General features: G+C 43.8%; 1 protein-coding gene across 2 annotated transcripts in view; it reads right to left on the minus strand.

Annotated features, from left to right (window-relative positions):
* Positions 1-25,716, minus strand: part of AMOT (angiomotin) — a 1,515,905-nt gene that overhangs the window by 1,307,349 nt on the left and 182,840 nt on the right. For both annotated transcript variants that reach the window (XM_044053958.1, XM_044053957.1), the window contains exon 2: positions 22,536-22,648. The gene's annotated coding sequence lies outside the window, so the exon portion shown is untranslated. The remainder of the gene's footprint in view (positions 1-22,535; positions 22,649-25,716) is intronic.

A 25,716-nucleotide genomic window follows, 5' to 3' on the forward strand; every position in this document is an offset into this window, starting at 1 on the left:
ACTAGTTTTGACTTATTTTCGTTTACTGTGTATCCTAGGCAACTTAATAGGTTTTTGACAAACGCCAGATGCTTTAAAAAAATGTCCTTGCTTTCCGCTTGAATAAAGCAGTCGTCCAGGTATGGATATATTTGCATTCCTCTTTGTCTGCAGTATGCAATTACTGGTGCCAGGCATTTTGTGAAGACCCTGGGCGCAGTAAAGCCAAAGGGCAGTGCAGAGAATTGGTAATGGGTTGAACCTGCTATAAATCGGAGGTATCTTCTACAATTTTGTCTGACAGGGACATGCAGGTATGCCTCCTTGAGGTCCAACGTTACTAGCCAAGCCTTCTTGCCCAGCATGGGAAGAAGTTGCTGTAGTGTCAGCATCTTGAATTTGGGTACTTCGAGATATGTGTTTAGAATTGAGAGGTCCAGAATGAGTCTCCAAGCTTTGTCCTTTCGGGGATCTAGAAAGAGTCTTAAGTAAAATCCTTGTCCCTGCTCCTGTGTAGGAACCTGTTGAATGGCTCTCATGTCCATGAGAGCTGTAATTTGTTTTTGAGCCTCTGCCCATTGATTTGGTGGCAGGTTTGGCATTCCTTTTATCCTTGGTAAAGTGTGAAAGTGGAATCTGTATCCTTGAGATACAATATTTAGGACCCATTTGTCTTTTGTGATGATGCGCCAGTTGTCTGCAAAAAGTGTTAGCTTTCCTCCCAAGGGAGCTGCCAAGAGGGATTTGCTTGGCAGTCTGAGGGGTAAGTCATCGTGTTTGTCTTCTGGTAGTTTGAGACCTGTCTTCTCCTCCTTTCTGGGTTGTGGCACCCCATTGTTTAGGCTTGTAAGAGCCTTGTGACTGACCTCTGCCCCTTGGGCATCTGTATTTGCCCCTCTGTGGTCTGTCAGTAGCTGGAAAGGACCAGTTTTTGGTTGGCCAATTTCTGCTGAAACGAGGAGGTTGAACCTGTAAAAAATCCTTGACTGTCTGCATAGATTTTGCCTTATCCTCAATTTTCTTTAAAACCTCTTCTGCTTTTACACCAAATAAAACATCCTGCTGTAAAGGTGCATCCAATAACTTTGCTTTTACATGATCAGGTAAAGTTTGTTCTTTTAACCAAGCATGCCAACGTATGACCGACCCTGTCACTGCTGCTCTACAAGAAGTTTCCAATGAATCAAATCCACATTGCAAAGTATGTTTTCCCACTTGTTCAGCTGCATGCAACAAATCTTGCATTTCCTTGTAATCAGGCTACTCTGTGTGTGTGTGAATTTTTTGTTTTAATTGAGACATCAAATACTGTTGATATTTCAGCATGTGAAACTGGCAATTTACGGCCCTCATAGCTAGAGTAGCTGAGGTATATATTTTCTTTCCCCATCTGTCTAGTGCTCTAGAATCCCTTTCAGAGTATACAGGATTTTTAGCAATAGAGGCCTTAACCCCTTTGGGACCCTGGGAAATGGTTTCAGGGCTAGCAACAGGGCTTTTATATAGGAATTTGTGTGAGTCAGGGACTCTGTAGTATCTGTCTGGTTTGGCTGGTGCAGGAGGTAGTGAATCTGGTTAAGGCTAGATTCTGAATAAACATCATCCACAATGTCTAACACTGGTGGAATAGCAAGTGGCCTGTGCTGGGGTAGTAAAAGGAACTCTCAGAGCCTTTTCTTAGAATCAGAGTAATCCTGGCCTTCCCAGTGGAAATGTTCCCTCAAGGTATGTAAAGTTTCCCCGAAAGAGTAGTCTTCTGGGGGAGATGCTGAAGGAATAGACTCTTCAGCAGTCTCTTCATAAGGGGGAAAAGAATATTCCTGTTCCTCAGAAGAATCTGAGAAAATTGAAACCTGGTCAGTGGAAGTGTAGTCCTCCTCCTGTCTAGGCATTTTATCAGGAGGGGGGATGGGAACCCCTGATTAGGGTAATTAAGTCTTCAGCCATCTTAAGCATCTGTTTCTTTGGCATGGGGCCTTGTACTGGAGACTGCTGTACAGTCTTTGCTTTTAAAGGAGTTTTCAACTTTGCATAGGATTTAATAGTGAGTGTAGTCGGTCTGAAGACATCTTCTGCAACTGAAGGCGTTTCAACTGCACCGGAATCTCCTTCAACCATGGAGTCGGAAGGGCCTAAAGATAAAGGTTGTGGAGGCCTAGCAATCTCCTCTTGGGAATTGGATGCTGTCTGGGGTTCTGAATCGGCGGTCAGCAGGGGCTGCATAGGCGTCTCACTGAAAAGCGGAGAACCGGCGACTGGCCTAGCAGAGGCCTCGGAGTCTGGTTTGGGTCTCGGCTGCCTGTCCTTATCTTTGCATTTTTTATGCATTCCGGTTGTCGGTTGCTCCGACGGCATGGTATAATTAAATTTCCCACCAAAATAATGTCGGGCGAAATCAAACAGACGTTTTATAGTTAGTTTGTTAAACCTAGCACAAAACCGACAACCTGTGACGTCGTGGTCTGGGCCTAGGCAAGGAATACAATAAGAAAGAAAGTCCTTATGAGGTATTTGCTTCCCACAAGAAATGCAATTGTTAACGTTTTCTGACATCGGACTGAGGCAAGAAAAGGTTCCCCAACGGAGTACTTAGCTTTACTGAAGACTTTGGTCTGAAATTAGATTTGAAAATCTCAGGAGTCGGCCGACCGGCACTTAAGAACTGCTTCTGCTTCGGGCACCGCGCGGCAAGAAAGACTGGAGAAAATGGCGTCGGATGCCTCTTATATACCCATGGCGCACTGACGTCAGGGAAGAATTGACAGCAACCGACACTGGACCAAGTCTTTGGAACTCTGGCCGACTGCGGGACCGCCTGACGGCAGGATAACCCAAGTGTGATGACTGCAGCAGTGTAACACGATGAACATCATCAGTTTTTCTTGCCCCAGATGTCAGGTGCCCCCATAATGGGAAGCAATTATATACAAGGTTACACCTCCAACAAAAAAGCAAATACACCAAAAAGCTTTAAGCAAAGTAAACAAGAATAGAGGTATAGTCAATACAAGTCATGGGGGCTGGAGGGAGGGTAACCAGGACTGCAACAGTGAATACACTCAAACATCTACATTTACGGTAAGTGTACACAAATGTACTATATTCTTCATGTTTCACTGTTGCAGTCATCACATTTGGGAAGATTCCCAAAGCAACGGATGGGAGGAGGTAATTAGATAGCATTAGGACCAACTATAAGGCCCTGCAAGACTGCAGTGGCAAATCCAGCTCTGGATTTAGAAAAAAATTGACAAGTGGTAATGCTTGGTGAAGGTATGTACAGAATCCCAGGTTGGGGAATCTAGGATGTCCCTGGTAGGGACACCTCTGAGAAAGGCTGTAGAGGTCGATGCAGCCCTGGTTGAATGTGGTCTTATCCCCTTTGGGGTAGGTTTTCCATGGTGCTTATAGCAGAAAAGAATGCAATGGCCTATCCACTTAGAAATGGATTGCTTTGAAATGGCATTCCTCTCTGCCCCTGCAGCAAATGCAAAGTACAGTTTTGTACCTACCATAAATGTAGATGTTCGAGTGCTCATACAGCTTGCAGTCATAACAGATGGGTTATCCTGCAGTCAGGCGGGTCCTCGGTCGGCCAAATTCCAAAGTCTAGGTCCGGCATCGGTTGTCGTCGCTTCTTCCTTGACGTCAGTGCGGCAGGGGTATAAAAGAGGCAGCCAACGCCATTTTCTTTAGTTTTTCTTGCCCCAGATGTCAGTTGCCCCCAGAAGGAAGGCAAACATAATGTTATGCAAAGATGCAATGTTGATAAATCAAAAACAGTAGCTGCAAGCAAATACACCATAAAAGAATACCCCAAAAAGGTTATATGAAAAGTGTTTGTCATAAGGCCTGTCCTAAGAGGGGATGGAGGGAGGGAAACCTGGACTGCAGCTGTATAAGCACTCGAACATCTACATTTATGGTAGGTACAAAACTGTACTAAGTTCATCGTGCATACAGCTGCAGTCATAACAGATGGGTAGAATCCCAAAGCTAAGTAAGGGTGGTAGGCACTAAGTGGAACTAGGAGGGGCTAGGATGCCCTGCGGGACTGCTGTGGCAAAGCCCGCTCTAGATATGGAGTATAGTGGGAGGTGATAGTGCTTGGAGAAAGTGTGCACTGAACTCCAGGTGGCTGCTTCCAAAATGTCCTTGGTAGGGACCCCCCTGAGGAAGGCTGCAGAGGTAGCTGTGGCTCTGGTGGAGTGGGGTCTGATGCATGCAGGCACAGTTTTTCCATGAAATGAGTAACAAAAGCGTATGCAGTGGGCTATCCATTTTGAAATTGTCTGTTTGGAAATAGCCTTTCCGTGAGCACCTACAGCATAGGACACAAAGAGTTGCTCAGATTTCCTGAATGGCTTTGTTCTGTCCAAGTAGTAACAAAGTTGTCTGTGAATGTCCAAGGAATGTAGTAGTCTTTCCCCTTTGTTTTGTGGATTAGGATAAAAGGTAGGTAAGTGGATAGTCTGATTCAAAGCTACACTGGATACTACTTTTGGCATAAAGGTAGGACTGGTTCATAAGGAAACTCTGTCCTGATGGAAAATGATGAATGGTTGCACAGCCATGAGGGCCTGTAGCTCCGAAACCATACGTGCTGAGGTGATGGCCAGAAGAAAGGCTGTTTTCCATGACAAGTACTGTAACTCTGTTGAAGAAGCTGGCTCGAAGGGAGGAAGGGTCAGATTTTCCAATATGTAGTTGAGGTCCCAAGCAGGGACTGGTGGTTTTCTTGGGGGTTTTAAATTCTTTGCCCCTCTGAGGAACTGCCTTAAGAGGGGGTGAGAGAATAATGGAGGATCTGTGTTGTATTGTGCAGAAATGGCTGAAGCGTGGATCTTGATGGAGGAGAAGGAAAGTCCATTGTTTAACATTAGGTACTGTAAAATTTGAGGTATATTTATTAACCAAGGATTCTGTCCCTTTTCTTGATTCTAGGCACAAAATCGTTTCCATTTGGCAGAGTAAGCCTTTCTAGTAGAAGGTCTTCTGGCCTCCAAGATGACATCCTGCACCTCCTTGAAGAGGAGAAACTGTTGGGAAATCAAGGAATTCTCCATGCAGCTAGATTTAGAGTTTTGAGATGGCTGTGAAGGGTTTTGTAGTTGTGCTGGGACAACAGAAGAGGGACTAGAGGTAGGATCCATGGTGGGGAATGTGTCAGGCTCCTCAGGAGCGGATACCAGTGTTGTCTTGGCCAGTCTGGAGTGATGAGAATCATTTTCGGCCTCTCTACTCTGACTTTTAATAGAACTTTGGGCAGCAGAGGTAGAGGCGGGAAGGCATAGACTGTCAATGTTGCCCAATTGAAGGAAAGTGCGTCCACTTTCCAGGCCTGTGGATGATAGGTCCTTGAACAAAATTTTTTCAACTGGCAATTTCTGTGGGTAGCAAAGAGATCTATGTCTGGCTGTCCCCATGCCCGAGTTACCTTTGTGAAAAGTTGAGGATGCAACTTCCATTTGTGTGGATCTGTCATATTTCTGCTTAGGTTGTCTGCCAGTGTGTTTTCGTTCCCTGGCAGGAATTGTGCCTGTAGCTGAATTTGCAATTCCAGTGCTGTGTTCCATCGGGTCATGGCTTGCCTGCACAGGGGGTATGAATGAGTTCCCCCGTTATGTACCACATCACTGTGGTGTTGTCTGTCCCTATCAATAGCTGGCCTGGATGCAGTAGGTCTTTGAAGGTCATAATAGCCTTTTGCACAGCTAGCATTTCCTTTTGGTTGATGTGAAGGTGCTTCTCTTTTCGGGTCCATTTTCCCTGAATGCACTGATCTGTCATGTGTGCTCCCCAGGCGTAGTCTGAGGCGTCTGTTGTGATGATTTGAGTTGCTTGAGGTACACAGAAAGGAAGACCTGTGTTTCTTTGGCAAGCTTGAGTCCACCACAAAAATTCCTTTTGAAGGCATGGAATGAGTGGAATAATTGTTTCCAAGCTGTGCCTGTGTTGAGACCATAAGTTTTTCAGGTACCATTGAAGTTTCCTCATATGCAGCTTTGCACATGGGATTAGTAGGATGCAAGATGCCATGAATCCCAGAACCTGCAGGATTTTCCTTGTAGTTAGCCTGGTGTAAGTTGCCATTTTTCTGAAGTATTGAGACAGTTGCCCTTGCTTGTCTGGCGTGAGGTAGGCCATCTGGGTGGTTGTATCCAAGCTGGCACCCAGGAAAATTATTTGTTGAGAGGGTATTAGTTTTGATTTCTTTTTGTTGACTGTGTATCCCAGGAAGTTCAACTGTTTTATTACAAATGCCAGGTGCTGCAGTAGTATGTCCTTGCTGTCCGCCAGGATCAGGCAGTCATCCAGATATGGGTAGATTTGTATCCCTTGTAGTCTGCAGAAGGCGATTACTGATGCCAGGCATTTCGTAAACACTCTGGGCGCAGTAGATAAGCCAAAGGGCAATGCAGAGAATTGGTAATGGGTTGAACTTGCAAGAAATCTGAGGTATCTTCTGCAATCTTGTCTGATAGGGACATGCAGGTATGCCTCCTTGAGGTCCAATGTTACCAGCCAAGACTCCTTGCCCAGCATGGGAAGAAGCTGCTGTAATGTGAGCATCTTGAATTTTGGCACCTGTAGATATTTGTTTAGGATGGATAGGTCTAAGATAGGTCTCCAATCTTTGTCTTTCCTTGGTACCAGGAATAGTCTGGAATAAAACCCTTGACCTTGTTCTTTTGCAGGTACCTCTTGAATTGCTTTCATGTCCAGGAGAGCTGAAACTTGTTTTTGTGACTCTGCCTTTTGATTTTGTGGCAGGTTTGGCATGCCTCTCATTTTTGGAAGGGTGTAAAAGTGGAACCTGTAGCCTCTGTCTATAATGTCCGGAATCCATTTGTCTTTTGTAACAATATGCCAATTTTTTGAGAATAATGTCAGTTTTCCGCCCAAAGGTGCTGCCATTAAAGCTTTGCTTGGCAGGTGTAGGGGGAAGTCATTGTGTCTGTTTTCTAAAAGACTGTGATCTATCTTCTCCACCTCTTGGGGTTGGTGCTTGCCACTGTCTGGCTCTGAAAGATCCTTGAGGTTGCCCTCTGCCCCTTGGGCGCCTGTATCTGCCCCTTTGAGGTCTGTCCGTGGCTGGAAAGGACCAATATTTTGAAGGTCAGTTTCTGCTGAAACGTGGAGGCTGTACCTGCAGGAAATCTTTCACTGTTTGCATTGATTTCGCTTTTTCCCCCCATTTTCTTTAGCACCTCCTCAGCTTTAACACCAAACAATACATCTTTTTGAAGAGGTGCATCTAATAATTTAGCTTTGACATGATCTGGTAAGGTTTGCTCTTTGAGCCAAGCATGCATACGTATAACAGACCCCGTAAGAGTAGCTCTACATGAGGCCTCTAAAGCATCAAAACCACACTGCAAGGTATGTTTATCCACTTGCTCTGCACCATGCAACAAATCCTGCAACTCTTTTAAATCTGGTTGTTCTGGTTGTGTCATCTTGCTTTTCAGCTGAGATATCAAAAACTGTTGATACTTAACATATGGAACTGACAGTTTAATGCCTTCATGGTTAAAGTGGCCGAGGTGTACACCTTTTTCCCCCACCTTTCTAAAGCTCTGGAATCTCTCTCTGAAGGTAATGGATTTTTAGCAGTAGAGGCCTTAATTCCCTTGGGACCCTATGAAATTGTTTCGGGGTCAGCGGTATGGCTTTTATATAGGAACTGGTGAGAATCAGGAACCCGGTAATACCTGTCTGGTTTAACAGAAGCTGGAGGCAAAGAATCAGGATTAAGGCTGGCTTCTGTGTACACATCATCCAATATATCTAAAACAGGAGGGATAGCCAGAGGCCTATGCTGGGGGAGCAGAAGAAATTCTCTGAGCCCTTTCTTGTAATCTGAGTAATCTTGGCCTTCCCAGTGAAAGTGTTCCATCAATGTATGCAGGGTTTCCCCAAAAGAGAAGTCCTCAGGGGGGGGGGAGACCAAGGGAATAGACTCCTCTGCATCAGAGTCTTCGAATGGAGAATAGGCATAATCCTGGTCCTCAGATAGTTCTGAGGTAATAGAAGCTTGATCTGAGGAAGGGTAGTCTTCCTCTAATCTGGGCCTTTTGTCAGAGGGGGGTTGAGAACCCCTGATAAGAGTAATCAAATCCTCAGCCATTTTAAGCATCTGTTTTTTAGGCATGGTGCCTTGAGGGGGGGGGTCTGAGGAACCTGTTTTTTGGTTTTCATGGCTGCTTTAGATTTAGTGAAGGCTTTAATAGAGAAGGAGGAAGGCCTGAAGATCCCTTGAGAAATGGCAGGCCTGTCTAAATTCTGAGTTTCTCCGCCAGAAGTGGCGTCGGCATCTGTAGTAGGAATGGGGGCCGAGGAGCCTGCGACCTCGGGTACTGAAGACACCAGTAATGCAGTGTCATCGGTACTCAGGGGCTGCGTAGGCGCCTCGCTGAGTACCGGAGAACCGGTAGTCGGCCTTAGCGTGGTTTCAGTAGGTGGTGCGGACCTCGTATGTTGGTCCTTATCTTTGCGTTTTTTGCTCAAAACTGGAGTCGGAGTATCCGACGACATAATATAATTAATTTTTTTGCCAAAAAAGTGAAGGGTGAACTCCGCCCGATGCTTAATAGTGCGCTTATTGAATCTAGCACAAAAACGGCAGGCCGAGACATCGTGGTCTGGGCCTAAGCAAGGTATACAGAAAGAGTGGAAATCCTTATGCAGTATTTGCTTCCCACATGAAATGCAATTATTAACTTTGTCTGACATCAGTCAGAGGCAAGAAAAGTTTCCCCAACAGGGTACTTAGCTTTCAAGAAGACTTCGGCTGAAATACTTTCGTAAATCTCAGGAGCTGGCCGACCGGCACTTGCGAACTGCTTCTGCTTTGGGCACCGCATGGCAAGAAAGACTGAAGAAAATGGCGTTGGCTACCTCTTTTATACCCCTGCCGCACTGACGTCAGGGGAAGAAGCGACGACAACCAATGCCGGACCTAGACTTTGGAATTCGGCTGACCGAGGACCCGCCTAACAGCAGGATAACCCATCTGTTATGACTGCAGCTGTATGCACGATGAACATCCAGCAGCTGTTCAGTTTTCCGGAAAGGCTTAGTCCTGTCCAAATAAAATCGAAGTTGTCTATGCACATCCAAGGAGTGCAATATTCATTCCCCTTTGTTCTGTGGATTAGAAAAGAAGGTTAGCAAATGAATGGACTGACTAAGGGCCACACTGGATACCACCTTGGGCATTGAGGGATTGGTCCTGAGAGACACCCTGTCCGCATGAAAGATGATGAAAAGCTTTACTGCCATGAGCGCCTGTAATTCAGACGCCCTTCTTGCTGAAGTGATGGCTAGAAGAAAGGCGGTTTTCCAAGAAAGGAATTTCAACTCTGCATTTGTAGCTGGCTCAAAGGGAGGTAGAGTGAGCTTTTCCAATACAAAGTTAAAGTCCCAGGCTTGAGTAGGGGCTCTCCTTGGTGGTCTTAAGTTTTTGGCCCCTCTAAGGAATTGCTTCAGCAGTGGATGAGTGAAGAGGGGTGGCTCTGTATTGTAATGAGCTGAAATGGCTGAGGCATGAATTTTGGTGGAAGAAAAGGAAAGGCCCTTGTGAAGCATCTCAGTTAAGTATTGAAGAATATGAGGTAAACTGGGCACTGCTGTGCCCATTCCCTGAGTTTGGCTCCAGGAACAGAATCTTTTCCATTTTTCAGCATAGAATTTTCTAGTACTAGGCCTCACTGCCAGAATGATATCCATCACTTGCTTACTGAGGGATGGGTAATGGAGAGATCAGATAACTAGCCAGGCTGCCAGGTTCAGCTTTTGAAGCTATGGGTGCAGAATCTGGCCCTGCTGTTGGGACAGCAGGGCAGGGGGGTCTGAGGCAGGTGCCATGGTGCCAGCAGTGACACACTGCGCAAGAGGGGGTACCAGTGTTGGCGTGGCCAGTCTGGTGCAATCAGTATTGTCCTTTTTACCTTTAGTAGCACCTTGGCAAAGAGAGGCAGGGGGGGGCATAAACTGATCGGTTTTTCCAGGTGAAGGACAAGGCATCCACTTTCCAAGCTTGTTTGTCGGGAGTCCTTGTGCAGAATTTGTCCAACTGGCAGTTCTGGAGGGAGGCAAACAGGTCTATCTCTGGGCTTCCCCATTTGTTTCTCAACATGTTGAATATCTTTGGTTCCAGTTTCCACTCGTGTGGGTCCATGAGGTTTCTGCTTAGGTCATCTGCCGGTGTATTTAGCTTTCCTGGCAGGAACTGAGCCTGTAGGTGCACTCGGTAGCTCAAGGCTGTGTTCCACAGAGCCATGACTAGTCTAGAGGATATGAGTGGGTTCCCCCCTGCTTATGTACCACATAACAGTGGTGTTGTCAGTCTTTATCAATAATTGTCCTGGAAGAATGTGGTCCTTAAAGACTGTCAGAGCATTTTGTAAAGCTAACATTTCTTTTTGGTTGATATGCAGGTGCATTTGACTTGGGTTCCATTTGCCCTGAATCCAGTGCCCTGCCAAGTGAGCCCCCCATGCAGTCTGATGCGTCTGTTAGGGTTTGGGTGGCAGGCCTCTGCCCACCAAAGGAACTATCTGAAGACAAGGTATGATAGGAATCATTGATTCTTGATCCCGAGAATGTTGACACCATAGGCTTTTTAGATACCATTGTAGTTTCCTCACATGCAGTCTTGCATATGGAATTAGTAAAAATGCAAGAGGCCATGAACCACAGGGCTTGCAGTATTTTCCTTGCAGATAGCTGGGTCTTTGTGGCCAGTAGTTTGAAGTAGGCTGTCAAATGAACTTGTTTCTCTGGCGTGAGGTAGGCCATCTGGGAAGTTGTATTCAAGCTTGCTCCCAGGAATACAATTTGTTGGCAGGGTTCAAGATGTGATTTGTTTTCGTTTATGGTGTAACCCAGCGAAGTTAGCAATTTTTTTACAAATGCCAGATGATTTAATAGTATGCCCTGGCTTTCTGCCTGAATTAGACAATCATCCAGGTATGGGTATATTTGAATATTTCTATGCCTGCCAAATGCAATGACGGGAGCTAGGCACTTTGTCTTATCTACTGTGCCCAGGGTATTCACAAAGGGCAGTGCAGAGAACTGATAGTTCATGTAGCCTGCTCTGAAGCATAGGTATTTTCTGCAAGTTTCCCTTATTGGGATGTGCTTTTAAGTCTGACTTGGCAGAAGGTTCAAATGGACTTTGGGTCAAAGTTTGAAGTACAATAGATAAGTCCCAAGGATAATTAAGGTCCCTGACTGTGGGACCTAAGTAAAAAGATACCTTTTAGAAAGGCTGTGCACAACTTAGAAGAAACAAAGAAGCGTGATTTTCAATAGAATGAAAATTAGAAAGAAAGCCTTTTAGCACCAATTTATTTTTTCTGGTCACTAAGAGCCCTGAAAGTAAAACCAGCACAAATACAGCAATCCGTTTCCAAATGGGCAGTGCCCAAACAGGAGACACATTCCTTTTGGGCATCAGAAATGGGGATCGTATGCCCATAGGAAGTGTATTTTTTAAAACTGGTTGATCTGTCATGGTAAACAAAACTGAAGAGAAGAAAGTAAGTTTAAACTCAGCTATAACAATATTTTTCAATATAGTATACAGCAAAAATGTACTAACAATGGAACTTAGAAATACTCTCAGTAGAGGGTACAAAAGAAATAATTACAGGGAAAGATGCAAAAGTACCAACAATGGTAGTTCGTCAAGTACCCAAACAATAAAAGGATAGGAAAAGTGCCTGACGGATAGCAACTTGATAACTATTCAAAAGTAAGGGAGAGAGTGAAAGAAAGCACCGATAATTTAAAATCAGTAAACTTACAACTGTAAGATACTGAAAACGCACCCAAAGGCTCAAGAGTAGGAAATATACATTTGAGCGACATGGCAGCAAACGAGATCTGATTTAGGTTAGGTTGGTGGGGCATTATGGGTAAGCGAGGAGCTCAAGAGTTGAATCTGTGTACCTAGTGAAAGTAGCCGAGCTAGATCAGAGATTATATCCCAGACCCATCAGTTGAGAAACAAATGAAAATGACAAACAGATCTAAACATTTTCACTGCTTGTATCTTACTATCAATATCCATAAACAAGTGTTTCCAGTTTCTCAGTGTTTGTGTTACTGTTTTAGTCTCTACCCACATATCAGCTGCCATAACACAAGCCTTTTTCAATCCACACTTCTAAATATTTCATTCATTCTTATGTCCCCACAAATACTGGTACTGTTCAACCAATTACTGTGTGGGTACATACAACAAAGGTTATAAATGTAAATTATCTTCATTAAGTTTATTGCCCAAAATTATTTGAAACTGTCACAAAATGTTTAATATAGAAACAGCCCTTTCTGGATTTATCAAGTAGAAAATAATATCACCAACAAAGGCGGGCAACTTCTCGAGTACCATACCAATTATATGCTTTAATTTCGGAGTCCCTTATTTTTTTGCCAATGGCTCTAAATATAAAGCAAATAACAAAGGAGAAAGAAGATAACCCTGCTTGGTTTCTGTGTTCAGACAAAACTTGTCAGAAAGGAACCCTCCCACTTTAATTCTTCCCACTGATCCTTCATATATCATCTTAATTAACCTTATTACTGTATCAGAAAATACAAGTGTGTCTCACTGTACTCTTATTATCCCAGATTCTCTGCATCAGGACCCACCACAACAGGCATATTTTCCCACTGTTCTAGTACAAACACACACATATATATATATATATATATATATATGTATATATATATATATATATATATATATATATATATATATCTATATATATATATATATATATATATGTGTATTTTTTTTTTTTTTTCAATGTTGTCAAATGTATCTATCAAGTCTGGCAACATCTTTGTCATTCTTTCAGCTATTATAACAAACACTTTACAGTCATAGTTTAAAATTGAAATGGGTCTATATGAAGCACAGTCTGATAGGTCTTTAACCTCTTTTGGTAAAACAGCCACCACAGCTTTCTTCAAAGATGCTGGGGCTTACCCCTCTTTTAAAATACTATAAAAAAATCTTCCACATCTTTATAACTTTCATCCCTCCTAATCTTCAAGCTTCCACAGGAACAACATCGGTTTCTGGAGATTTCCACGTAGATATATTCTAAATCACCATTTTATCTCATCTTCTCCTAGCTTAACTATCAGTTTTTGAGATTCATCTTCCTCTCACCTTGGCATAATTAAGTCTTCCAGTAATATTTCCATGTGTGCTGTTTCTTGGTTTCCACATTCCTCTCTTTTACACAACATTTCATAAAATTTCCAAAAAAATATCTAACTCTATAGGAACTTTGATTAAATATGCCAAGATTTTTGTGTGTGTTTGTGAGAAACAACTAGACATATGGCCCTAAGGGTGGAAGTCAAAGGCCTAACATCCATCAGGGAGCCCTTAACATGCTTGCAAACAAGGAGATGGTGTATACCCTCCTTATCCCTTAGTTAAAACTATTCTGGATTCTCCCTTCTTGGCCAAATCAAACGTACCGTCAGTCTGATCATAAACCTTCTTTATCATAATGGACTCCACAGTGGCAACATTACAGAGTTCAAGGAAAAAAATGGATGGCCGATGGGCTGCAACTTTGCCACATCAGATTCTTCCACCTTAGAAAGAAATGGAAGTCTGTTTAAATACAAACACCTCTCAGTCTGTTTCTTTTGTTTAACTGAAGAGTGACATTGGAGAACTATGTGGATGACGTCATGGCAGTGTGAGGCAAAGTTTGAAGAAGTTTACTTAAAGTTAAGCTTTGAAAGTGTTTAGTCTACTCCAGATAGTGTTGGTGGCTAATGCCGGACAAAAAACAAATTTTAAATGCCTCAAGACAAAATATGCAACTTAAGTGTGAGTCAGTATTAGGACTCTTGACACCCTCAGTTGCACTTCACTTTTTTTCTGATGGACACAATGGAAACTCCTCATAGAAAACTAATGTAATACAGGAAGGATCTGCAGCAAGGTGTTTGCCTGAGTCTCTGATGCTGGAGCACAATGAAATGGATAAGTCAAAGCAATAGTAACAGAAATCTGCATATGTGAACTGGTGGCAAGAAAGTTCTAAGCTGTTACTAGTCACCCCCCCCCTCTTGTAACAGCTTGCGAGCTCATGTTATGGGCAAATGTACAGCATGTGTGGAAGGAGCCTGAGTTATGCAGACTGGCTGGACATACAGGTATAACAATAAAATTAAGTATTACCGGCACCACAAAACTTAGTTAAACTTCGTGGTGCCGGTAATACTTTTTTTTATTGTTTTTCTGTGTTGTTTTAGTATCCGGGTTTAACTGCATTGGTGGTACTTTCTTATTTTGTTCAGACATATGGGTATCCCAGCAGATAAGTCAGAGTCACAGGAAGGACGTGGTCTCGACTTGGCTGGAGCTAAGTGTTTTTTTCTTGACCTTTTGGTCTTTTTTGACTAGGGTTTCTGTCAGAATTTAAACAAACAGCTGTTTTAACAGCTTTGTGAGTGTTTGTGGTCAGTTTGGTGTGAAATTTAATTTTATTCATTTTCGTGCTACTAGTGGACTAGGCAAAGCCCGTTTAAGTTAGAGGGCCTTTGCCCTTATTGTGTATTTATCTAATTTTTCTTGTAGTGTTCTGAAATAGTTTTCGGGCTAAGCCCGTTTAAGTTAGAGGGCTTTAGCCCATACATTCCTAACTGGTCCTTTCCTTGTTGTCAGTTACCTGTTTTTCTTCTCAAAATGTCTAAGGAGCAAAAGTCAGGGTTCAAAAAGTGTACAAAATGTAATTATAAATGTCTATTACAGACAGCCATGCTGTCTGCGTGTATTGTTTAGGGCCTAAACATTTACAGGATACTTGCAGTGTGTGTCACGCTTTTTCCTCCAGGGTTCTCCAGGAGAGAAAAAATAAATTGATACTTAGGGGTTTGATTAAGCTTTCATTTGAAGAAGCTTTGGCTTCATCTCCAGCTGCAAAAAAGAAGAGATCGTCGGGCCCGACATCCAAGAAGCATAGATAGTCCGCTCCGACCAGTCTAAGAAACAAGGGTCGACTTCTTCTTCCTCGGCTCCAATGGCTTCGGAGCCGATGGCTGAAGGGTCTGCCTCGGTGCTTCTTTCCTCGGCTCCATTGGTGTCGGAGCCGAAGGTTAGTGCATCGAGAGGCCAATCACCTACCTCGGCTCCCTTGGTCTCGGAGCCGATGGAGGTGTGCAGCTCAGACTCTTCCCCCTCGGCTCCGAAGGCTCCTTCGGTGCCGACACTGTTGCAAACGGTCCCGGTCTCGGGTCCAATAGTGCTGGAACCCTTTCGGAGCCGATCCCCTGCTTTGTCGGAGCCGAGGCAGAAGTCTTCTCGGCCCCAATCTGTTTCCTCCAAATCCTCTAGGTTATCGGATTCGGATTTGGATAGGGTTATCCAGAGGCTGTTCCAGTCCCCAGTTTTTAATAAAATGATCTCGGCTCCAGCCCATGCGGCTTCGGAGCCGACTCCACATCCCATGCATTTGATTCCTCCTCCGACCCCCTTGGAGCCGTTGGAGTCGGTGCAGGTAGAACGGAGCGGAATCGTCCAGTCGGAGCAGGGACCCCCCTCGGGGTTTCTCTACTCAGACTTTCATTCCTACCCTGTCCTCGGTGTCAGGGTTTGGTACCGGGTCTTCCTCGGCGGGAGCCGAAGGCAACACTGTGGAGCTCGCCTCTCCGATACCCAGTCTTCCCCTCGGAGCATCGGCCGCAGGTATTACCGGTACTGCCGTGGTCTCTCAACATGCCCTCTGCAGATTCTGGAGGTCCTGCTTTTGAGGCCATGAGGAGTGCACTGGCCATGACCTTGCCGATTCAGCAGGTTTCGGCCTCACCGTCCCAAGTTTTGGGTACTGGTGCCTCTGGAGACATTCTTTCCCATGACAGTGGGGCCCCAGGGCCTGAGGATACCCCCTTAGGGGGTTCCCTTCTTCGGGGGGTCCTTCTGAATCTGCTTCGGATGAACCCCCAAGGAAGAGACTGTGTAAGAGGAAGCACGTTGATTCCCAAGATGAATCCGTCACTTCAGATACTGACCTCGATGATGCGGAGGGGTCCCCTAAATCATCCTCGGATGACACCTCTTTCTCGGATATCCTTGAGATCTTGAGACAGAGAGGCGATTGGCATTCCAAAGTCCCTACCGCTGAGGAGTAAGTTTTCCTCAAGGTCTTTGGGGCCCAGCCCTCCTCCTCCTGGGTGTCTCCACCCTTTGATGAGTTGTTGGACCTAATCTCTGAGGGTGTGGGAGCATCCTGATACGGCAGAACCGGTGCCTGCCAGGCCTAATAACTTTCTTTCGGCCCCTCCCCAGAAGGAATTCCTTACCAAGGGTGTTGCAGTTGATGCTATGGTGGTGGCATCTGCCACTCAGCAGGATGTGTCAGAGGCTTCAACGTCTATTCATCCTCCTAATAAGGATTCTAGGAGCATGGATAGGTACGGGAAGCGTACCCTTTTCTTCAGCGACCTTTACCATGCGGTCGCTGAACTATCTTTGTCATTTTACAAGGCTCCAAAGGGACCTCCTCAAGGAGTTAGGAGAGTCCCTTGCGGGTAACCTTCCTGAGGCGTTAGCACAGACCGTAAGTGCCCAGATGACTACCCTAACTTCTATTGTCAACTCGTCCATGAGGCTCATTTCCTATGCAGCCGAAGGGGCGAGTAGAGCAGCGGGTACAGGAGTGGCTCTTAGGAGGCAAGCCTGGTTACGCTCATGTCCAATCGCGGAGGCCTTTAAGTCTTCCTTCGCCGACGCCCCCTTTGATGGGTCTTCTTTGTTTGGACCCAAGGTGAAGGACACTCTTACTCAGTGCGAGCAGGAGGGCAAGACCTTGACTGCCGTTGGGGCCCGTTTTTCCGCTCCCTCTAGACCTTATCCCAAGGCCCAGAGAGGAAGGAAAATGTGGTTCAGAAAATCCCAAAAATTCTTCTCTACTCCACCGAGTGATCCCCCTCCAGAGGCGGGGGGGGAGATTCAGGAAGACGCCGCCCTAGAGGTGGCAGAGGCCCCCGTAACTCTGGAGACCGCGACTCCTTTCGTGGTTCCTCCTACCCCCAACGTCCCTAGGATGTGGCCCGGCTGTGCTTCTCCGGAGCTGGTCGGGGGTCGTTTTGCGAAACACCCACAGGCTTGGGAATCTATAACCAAGGATCAGTGGGTGCTTCGCATTGTAACCAGAGGTTATCTTATCCCCTTTTTCAAGCCCCCTCCTCCTACAAGGAGAATCCCGGACGTGCCACCCAGTCAACGGGATCTGGCAGCCGTAGAAGTTTCAAAGCTGCTAAGCAAAGGGGTCATCCAGTCTGTCCCCGCCGACCAGATCGGATCAGGAACTTACTCAAGATTATTTTTGGTGCCAAAAAAGACAGGGGACACAAGGCCCATTTTGGACCTCAGCCTTTTGAATCGCTTTGTAAAGAAGTCCAAGTTCCGGATGGTCACCCTTCAGTCCATTCTCCAGTTATTGGAGAAGGATGTCTGGATGTGCTCCATAGACCTCAAGGACGCTTACTATCACATATTGATACATTAGGAGTCCAGGAGTCATTTACGCTTCCGCCTAGGAACCAGTCATTTCCAGTTTCGTGCACTGCCCTTTGGTCTCACCACAACCCCCAGGGTGTTTACCAAGTGTCTGGCAGTGGTAACAGCTCACTTGAGAAGTCTCGGATTCCAAGTGTTTCCCTATCTCGACGACTGGCTCCTCACTGCCACCTCCAAGCATCTACTGATTCGAGCGCTGATGGCCACAGTAACCTTGGGTCTCTTGCTAGGAATCACTTTCAATTGGAAAAAATCTGTGCTGCGGCCATCTCAATGCATCACCTTTATAGGCGCAAAGTTAGACACAAAAAGGATGCGGGCATTTTTGCCATCAGAGAGAATTCAGGTTCTACAATCACAGGTTCTAAACTTGTTACCCAAATCTCGAGTTCCTGCCAGACAGATTCTTCAGTTATTGGGTTCGATGGCTGCAACTATCCTCCTAGTACCATTAGCCAGGCTGCACATGCGGGTGCTGCAATGGTTATTATCGGTTCAATGGTCATACCAGGAACTTCCCCTGAACCACTTAGTTCTGATTACGGACAGTTGTCGTCGGGACCTCCGTTGGTGGCTATGTCGGTCCAACCTGGACCGGGGGCATCCTTTCACCCTTCAGCCCCCTGTTGCCACAGTGACCACGGACGCCTCCCAGATAGGGTGGGGGGGTCATTATCTGGACAGGTCTGTCCAAGGCACTTAGCAGGATTGCGAAGAGCACCTTCACATCAATATCCTGGAAATGAGAGCGGTGCTTCTGGTTTTACAAGCACATCATCATGCTCTCCCCCAAAGTACTATTGCGATTCTATCAGACAACATGTCGGTAGTTTGGCACATAAACAAGCAGGGCAGAACCAGGTCCTACCCCCTTTGCAGGGAGGCCATGAGAGTATGGCACTGGGCCATAGCCTCTCGACGTTTCTTAGTAGCCACACACATTCCGGGAAAAGCCAATGTGATTGCAGACAGGCTCAGCAGGACTCTCCTGTTGCCCCACGAGTGGTCCCTCAACAACAGAGTGGCTGCGCGGATCTTCGCCAAATGGGGCCTCCCTTGCTGCGACTTGTTCGCCAGCCCCAACAATGCAAAGTGCAGAGAGTTCTTCACTCTGACACCCTCTCAGGGACAGTCTCCCAGGGACGCTCTAGCCCACAATTGGCCCCCGGGTCTGCTTTATGCCTTCCCCCGGTTCCCCTTCTCCCGAGGATGATTCAGAAGGCTCTTCATGTCGGGTGTCACATGATTTTGGTCGCCCCACATTGGTCCCATCAGGTTTGGTTCCCATTTCTCCAGAAGTATACGGTACAGGGCCCCTGGATTCTGGACCCAGTACCAGATCTGTTATCCAATCCGTCGGGACACACTCACCCGTCCTTCCGGTCGCTGCGACTGGCTGCTTGGCTGCTCCACTTCCATCCTTAGTTAGAGATCTTTCTCTTTCTTCGGAAGTGATGCACATCTTGTCTTCTTCCCACAAGCCGTCTACCGTTAAGCTGTACTCCAGCAAATGGAAAAGGTTTGTTTGTTGGGCCCAGCAGCGAGGCACTGATCCTCTTACGGCCCCAGTTCCTCAGGTCTTGGAATTTCTAGCTTCATTGTTTCATTCTGGCTCTTCAGTCTCCACACTTAAAGTTAAACTGGCGGCTATATCTAATTTTCATGTTGCTATAGAGCCTTCTTTAATGGCTAACATACTTTGCAAGTCCTTTCTTAAGGGAGCCTGGCTCCTCAGGCCTCCTATGGCTCATCCCGTGCCCCCTTGGGACTTGAATTTAGTTCTGGCCTCCTTAACTGCCCGTCCCTTTGAGCCGGCAGCCACTTGTGATGTTAAATTCCTGTCGTGGAAAACTGCTTTTCTAGTGGTAATAACTTCTGCTAAGCGTGTTTCAGAGCTTCAGGCTCTCTGTTCTTCCCCTCCTTATTTGTTCACAAAGACAGAGTTTCCCTTAGATTGAATCCATCCTTTTTGCCTAAGGTAGCATCCCCTTTACGTATTCAGCAATCATTGGAGCTCTCAGTTTTCTTTCCAAATTTTTCTAATGGAGCAGAATATACCTTCCATCAGTTGGATGTTCACAGGCAACTGCGTTTTTACTTGGATAGGACCACTCAGACTCGAAAATCTGACCGACTGTTTGTGTCTTTTGCGGAGAATAGGTCAGGTCTTCCAGTTGCCAAAGCCACCATTGCCAAATGGATTAAGAATTGCATTTCTTTCATTTATTCCCAATCAGGCAGAGAGTTGCCTTTCCCAGTCAAAGCTCATTCTACCAGGGCTATGGCCACTTCTGTAGCCTTTCATTCCAGAGTCTCAATAGATGATATTTGTGCGGCTGCTACTTGGTCTTCTCCGCACACTTTCATTTCTCATTACAAGCTTGATGTGGCTTCCTGAGATACAACTTCCTTTGGTTCCGCAGTTCTCAGGAGTGTGTTCCAGTGAGCCACCCGGGGTTCAGGTGCTAGGGACGCTGTCCCATCAGTTATGAATGTAGGCGAGATAGGATCCCATTACATCTTTTAGTTATATACTTACCATAACTTTGGATGTATGGGATCCATCTCGCCTACATTCATACATACCCACCCTCCTTCCCCCTACCTTTTGGATTTGGAGGAAACATTGCTCTTGCTGAGCTCTTCTCTGGAAGGGCTCTAGTTGGTTACAGTTATTGGTATATCTTCTGTTCCTGTATGTATGTATGAAAGCGAACAAACAAGATCTGGGGAAGCAGGTGTGGTGGATTGTGGGATAAGGGGTAGCCCAGCCAATGAGAGACTTAGTTCTAGTGTATAGTGGCCAAGTCGGAGCCGACGGATCGGCTCCGAACCCATCAGTTATGAATGTAGGCGAGATGGATCCCATACATCCAAAGTTATGGTAAGTACATAACTAAAAGTTTACATACATTCACAAAAAAAGAAAACAAAGTTTCCATTCTTCCAGTCACGAAGTATACACATCTTTTCTTCTACAATTTTCATTCACTCTAACATTTTTAAACCATCCTTCCATTCACTCAGCCCAATCTTTTCTAACCTCCTCTGATTGATTCTTAGAATTAATTAGGCAATACTTTATAAGCTCTGCTAATTACTCCTTTAATAGCAATTCTTGCTTCAGGACAAGATACACTTTATTTTCATCACTTTGATACAAATGTGGTTCAGATCTTCTATATTATTGATGAATTAAAAGCTTACGACCACTGTTGAATAGGCATCTTGCATCCTTCAATCTAAACTACAACCAACTTTTTTTTCATACAACATCCATACAAACTGTAAGAAATTTCTTGCATTTCTAAGCAGCATCTGAATCTTTAAAACCTACTACATTTAACTTCATTATAACTTTTCATGCCTCCTAAAATTCACACCATGTGCCTTGTCTGACATATTACTGCGTTACAAACTACTAACTACATTTATGCTAACTCAGAGGCATGTGCCCCACCTAAATGACAGCCAGAAGTATTCAGAGCCCCTCTACACTGAATATTACTATACATACACACATATATAGATGCAAATGTATATACATGTGTGTGTGTGTGTGTGTGTGTGTGTGTGTGTGTGTGTGTGTGTGTGAATTTAGATAGATATGTTTGTGTACTACAACATTAAATTGTAACTATTTTAAAATCTATGAAATAAAACAGTGGAAGTATCATTTTTAGAACCAACCATAAACTCAAATTGGTTCTAAAAACAATACTTCCACTGTTTTATTTCATCGATTTTAAAATAAGTTACAATTTAATGTTATATTATACAAACATACATATAATGAATGAAAATACAGACAAATTACGATAATTGTATTTTTAAAGAGTATTATTTATAGCAAGAAATGGTTGTATAAAAGGAAGGAAATGTTCGCACTGCTAATGAATCACTAGCTTAGGACCATGACCATTCACCAACCTGACTGGTTGGTTGCTATATTTTATTAACATGTTGTATTTTATTGGTTGAAATAATTTTGGCATCTCAATGGCAAATTTTTATCTGCTATTTTACTACTTAACTACCTGACAGTTTGTATTGTGATCTGAAGAAGGGTTATAGCAAACCGAAAGCGCTTATCCTCCTGTTAATAAAGTTTTAATTAAGCTGTGGTACTCTATCTTGGATTTTTTATCACTTTACACTTTTGGATACCTGACCTTGGTGAGCATCGCTCTAGTCTTTTTGTGGAATTATATATATATATATATATATATATATATATATATATATATATATATATATATATATATATATATATATATATATATATATATATATATATATATATATATATATACATACACACACACACACACGTATACAGATAGATAAGCATACATATATACATACTTTTTTATTAAGATTGCACAGCTTCACTACATTTTTCAGAGACCTCTATATGCAAAAAGGTTCAATCACTATAGCAAATTATATCACATTTTTGTCTAATTTTCTGGAAGATTCCTATCAGTCCATTCAATCTAGTCCTGTTCCAAGAAGGAATCTGCCGCTAGCATCCAACCCTCTGACCTTACTTTTTTTTTTTTTTTTTTTTTTAAATGCAGTCACTTCTGGACACTTGTTAAAAACAATGTCTCACTAGCTCCAGCAACAAGAAAACTTTCTTTCATTATTAACTGCATGGCCACCTGCAATCTCTCAATAACTGTCAAAGTACTTCCGTTAATATTGCAACTGTCAAGCAATTTATTCTTGTTTTCTACTTTCATCCTCTCCCTGTCCCTTATTTGCATCACTTCCTCATTCTTCTGTTCTGCTCGTTTAAGTTTTCAAACTAAATTTCTTGCAGTCCCGCTTCTTTACCTTTTCTTTTTATTTTCAAAGTATTCGCCTAGATGCTCTTTTTTCCCCACTTTATTCTTCATTCTGACACTGATCAAATGCATTCAATACCTGCAAATCTTTAACATTTAATTAGTATTGCCTTCATTTACTTTTACAGGCAATTCTTCCTTACCTTTTTTCTTCTTAAAAATAGGCTACATTCGTTGGCTTCTTATTCTGCCATTCTTTCTGCTTTTTCGTGACAAGTGGTATCCAAAATTCGCCTCCGTTATTTTGAGTTTTTTTCTGCAAAGATACATAGTATATATGACCTCCAATGCAGTATAATGCACATTATATTTTTCAGAGCTTTAATATATCCCTGTTGTATTACATGTTACATTTCATTTCACTACTTTTGTCATGTGTCCAGCCTCCCCATACTACTTCCTTGGTTACCACTGCAAGACAGCAATATACCTGCTGCATGCTGAAACATAAAAAAACTTTCTTTGTAATGAGCTCAAATATTGCAGCATCACTAACAAACTGCTACAACTGAAGAGTATAACTGGATGTGATCAAGAAATTGGAATAACAAATATGTATGTATCACGACTTTCCTAAAAAAAATAATCGCAAGCTGAGCTGCTGAAGTAAACGGCTTCAAACTTCTCTTGCAATTCTAACATGTCAACTAATGCATAAACTCCTCCAATCCAAGAAGTATAGAAACCTGACTAAAGGATGGTAGGAATCATCAATGGACACTGGATTTCCCATGCTGAGGGCAAGAAAAACAAACAGGTCTTTTGCTCGCTAATTCTTTCAGTGAAGTGACAGTACAACATGCAGCACATGGGTGGAAGACATGCACCTGGCACTTCCAACCTGTACACAGAAGCCTTTGGCTCAATTAAGCTAAGATGAACAGCAGCCTCCAAACAGGGCTATGCAGGAATGAGCATAATGTTGTGCTACAGAAGGCATAACAGGCCATTATGCAAGCAAGCACATGTCAAGCACCAGTTATTGGGACTTATGCCATTAATCAGAAAGCGCATATGGTTGACTAGATAACCATTTCCTGCAACTGTCTCTTATCCCAAGACATATGAATGGGCGAACTAACTGCAGGACAGCTGACGGCTGGTGGACAGTGGGGATAGGTGTTTGACACAATACCCCACTCAGGTATTATAGAAGAACTCTTCCAATTGGGAATTAACCCCTACATTAGCAGCCAAATGGCTCACCAACAGGACACATACTGCCAAAGTGGGCGACTTCACCTTTAGTGAAAGACCAGTCACCAGTGGCATACCATAGGTTTCTGTTCTAGGCCCCTTAATGTTCAGAATTTATTTCTCAGAAATCCAGACAAACTTGGATGGCCTGTGGCTAACCAAGTCCAGTGGCGAATATAAATTTGGCGAAATCATCGAGTCCAATGATATTAATATACTGCAGACAGGGTTAACTCAGACAAGCTATCGGTGCCAAGGCTATGGATTAAAGATAAATGCAAAAAAAATGCATTATCATTCCCTTTGGGAAAGCTGACAACCCTGTTAATTACATTATAGGCAGCAACCTCCTAAGTGTAGACTCAATGGTACATGACCTGGGTACTTAGGTTGATAGCAATCTGAAATTTGACCACCACGTATCCACAGTACCTTACCAGACACTTGCAACAATTTAAGAGACCACAGAGGTTTCTCGCCAAGACATTACAAGGTACACAAAACAAGTCTTGTATGGAAGGACTGAAAGCCCTGGCACTGTATTCCATCTCCTACAGGTTGCTAAAGGGGTGACCTGTGCTTGTCTAACATGGCAGTCTCTGACCTGGCCCTGAAGGAAATGCTACACATTCTTAAGTCAAACGGCATGAGAGTCACTCAATTCAGGGATCTTAACCCAGCCTCTGACATGAGCAGGTCATGATGGAGATATAGATACATCTCCCAGAGGTTGCCACTTCTCTGGAACAAGCTTAAAATTCATGTGAAAAAGTCCCTCCCTGACCCTCATCAAACACAACCTAGATCAAGTGATGGGGTGGCACCCATGTCCCTCCTAGACAGAGGAAGCTGTTATTAACTACTACAGACCCTTACCTCTGCAAACTTCACTCGTCTAAACACCAATAATTGGGGCCACTTGGGATAAATATGGTGAGGCTTGTAAGGGATCTAGGACCGTTAGCCTAGTAACCTTATATGAACTTATGAACCTATAAAAAGTACATCTAAATGTAATGCATAAATAGAAACCATCACATGCTGTGGGTTCATTAAACCCTGAAATAGAAAAAGTTCAAAAGCTTGTGGTGACTTTAACCTGAATATTTTAACAAATTAAAAAAAAATGCTAGTGACTGGAAATATTTAATGATACTCCCCTTGATGCTACTATCATTTCTACAGTGTCCACAACTCATTTCTATAATTAAAGTTAAATATCTATGGCTTAACATGCCAGTACAAATTGGCTTTACGATCTACGTTAAAACATGACACCACACTTCATCCATGGGCTGATAGAAAGTACATTACCCATCTCACTTTTTGTGTCATATAAGATTCATTAGGAGTTCTGACATTTTGTGCATGTGTTTATAATTTTAAGAAACAAGATTCTGATAAAGTATGTGGTCTACAAATCACTATCAGGGAATTGTGCAGCTTGGTGACTGCTGAGTCTGAGATGCACACTGCTTACTGTAGTGTTACATCTACTACTTAAACACTGGCTACAGTTACCCTTGCAAGACAGCATGTTATGGAAAGGAGATGCAGAGCTTCTACGTTTCAGGCAGACAGGCAAACCAGAGAGAAGTAATGTTCCATCCCAAGTTAAAGGAAGCAGCAATCTCAATGTACATGATGGCCACTGCCTCATGAGAAAGTCATACCACTGGTCTCCAAGTCTACAGAGCTCTGAAGAGTCGCCACAGGGAAATATGTGAGAGTGTTCCAAAAGTATCTGGAGACATGAAAAAGGGATAGTGTTGTACTTCAAAGAAGAATAAACCTATGGACTTATCCTGCCTGTGGAGTGAACCACCCTAAAAGGAAAAGGCTGCTATATTTAAGCATAGTTTGTTTGCTGATGTGAAGGAATACTGAAAACTATGCTGAATGAAAACAGACCACACATCGAACTTAACTCTGAAACGGGAACATGTACAGCATGGCACTTACAATAAACTAGCAGTGCATTTGTGACCAAAACATTGTTACTACCCATAAATTTTTCATTTTTATGCACTGCATTGTAAATATACGACAAACTGAAAAGCTGATTCCAGAGACTTGTTTTTATTACAAAAAAAAACATCAAGACGTGACAGTAGGCACTCAATGAAC

The sequence above is a fragment of the Protopterus annectens genome, chromosome 13.part0, assembly GCF_019279795.1.
Source record: "Protopterus annectens isolate FY-2018-M chromosome 13.part0, PAN1.0, whole genome shotgun sequence".
Taxonomy (NCBI): Eukaryota; Metazoa; Chordata; order Ceratodontiformes; family Protopteridae; genus Protopterus; species Protopterus annectens.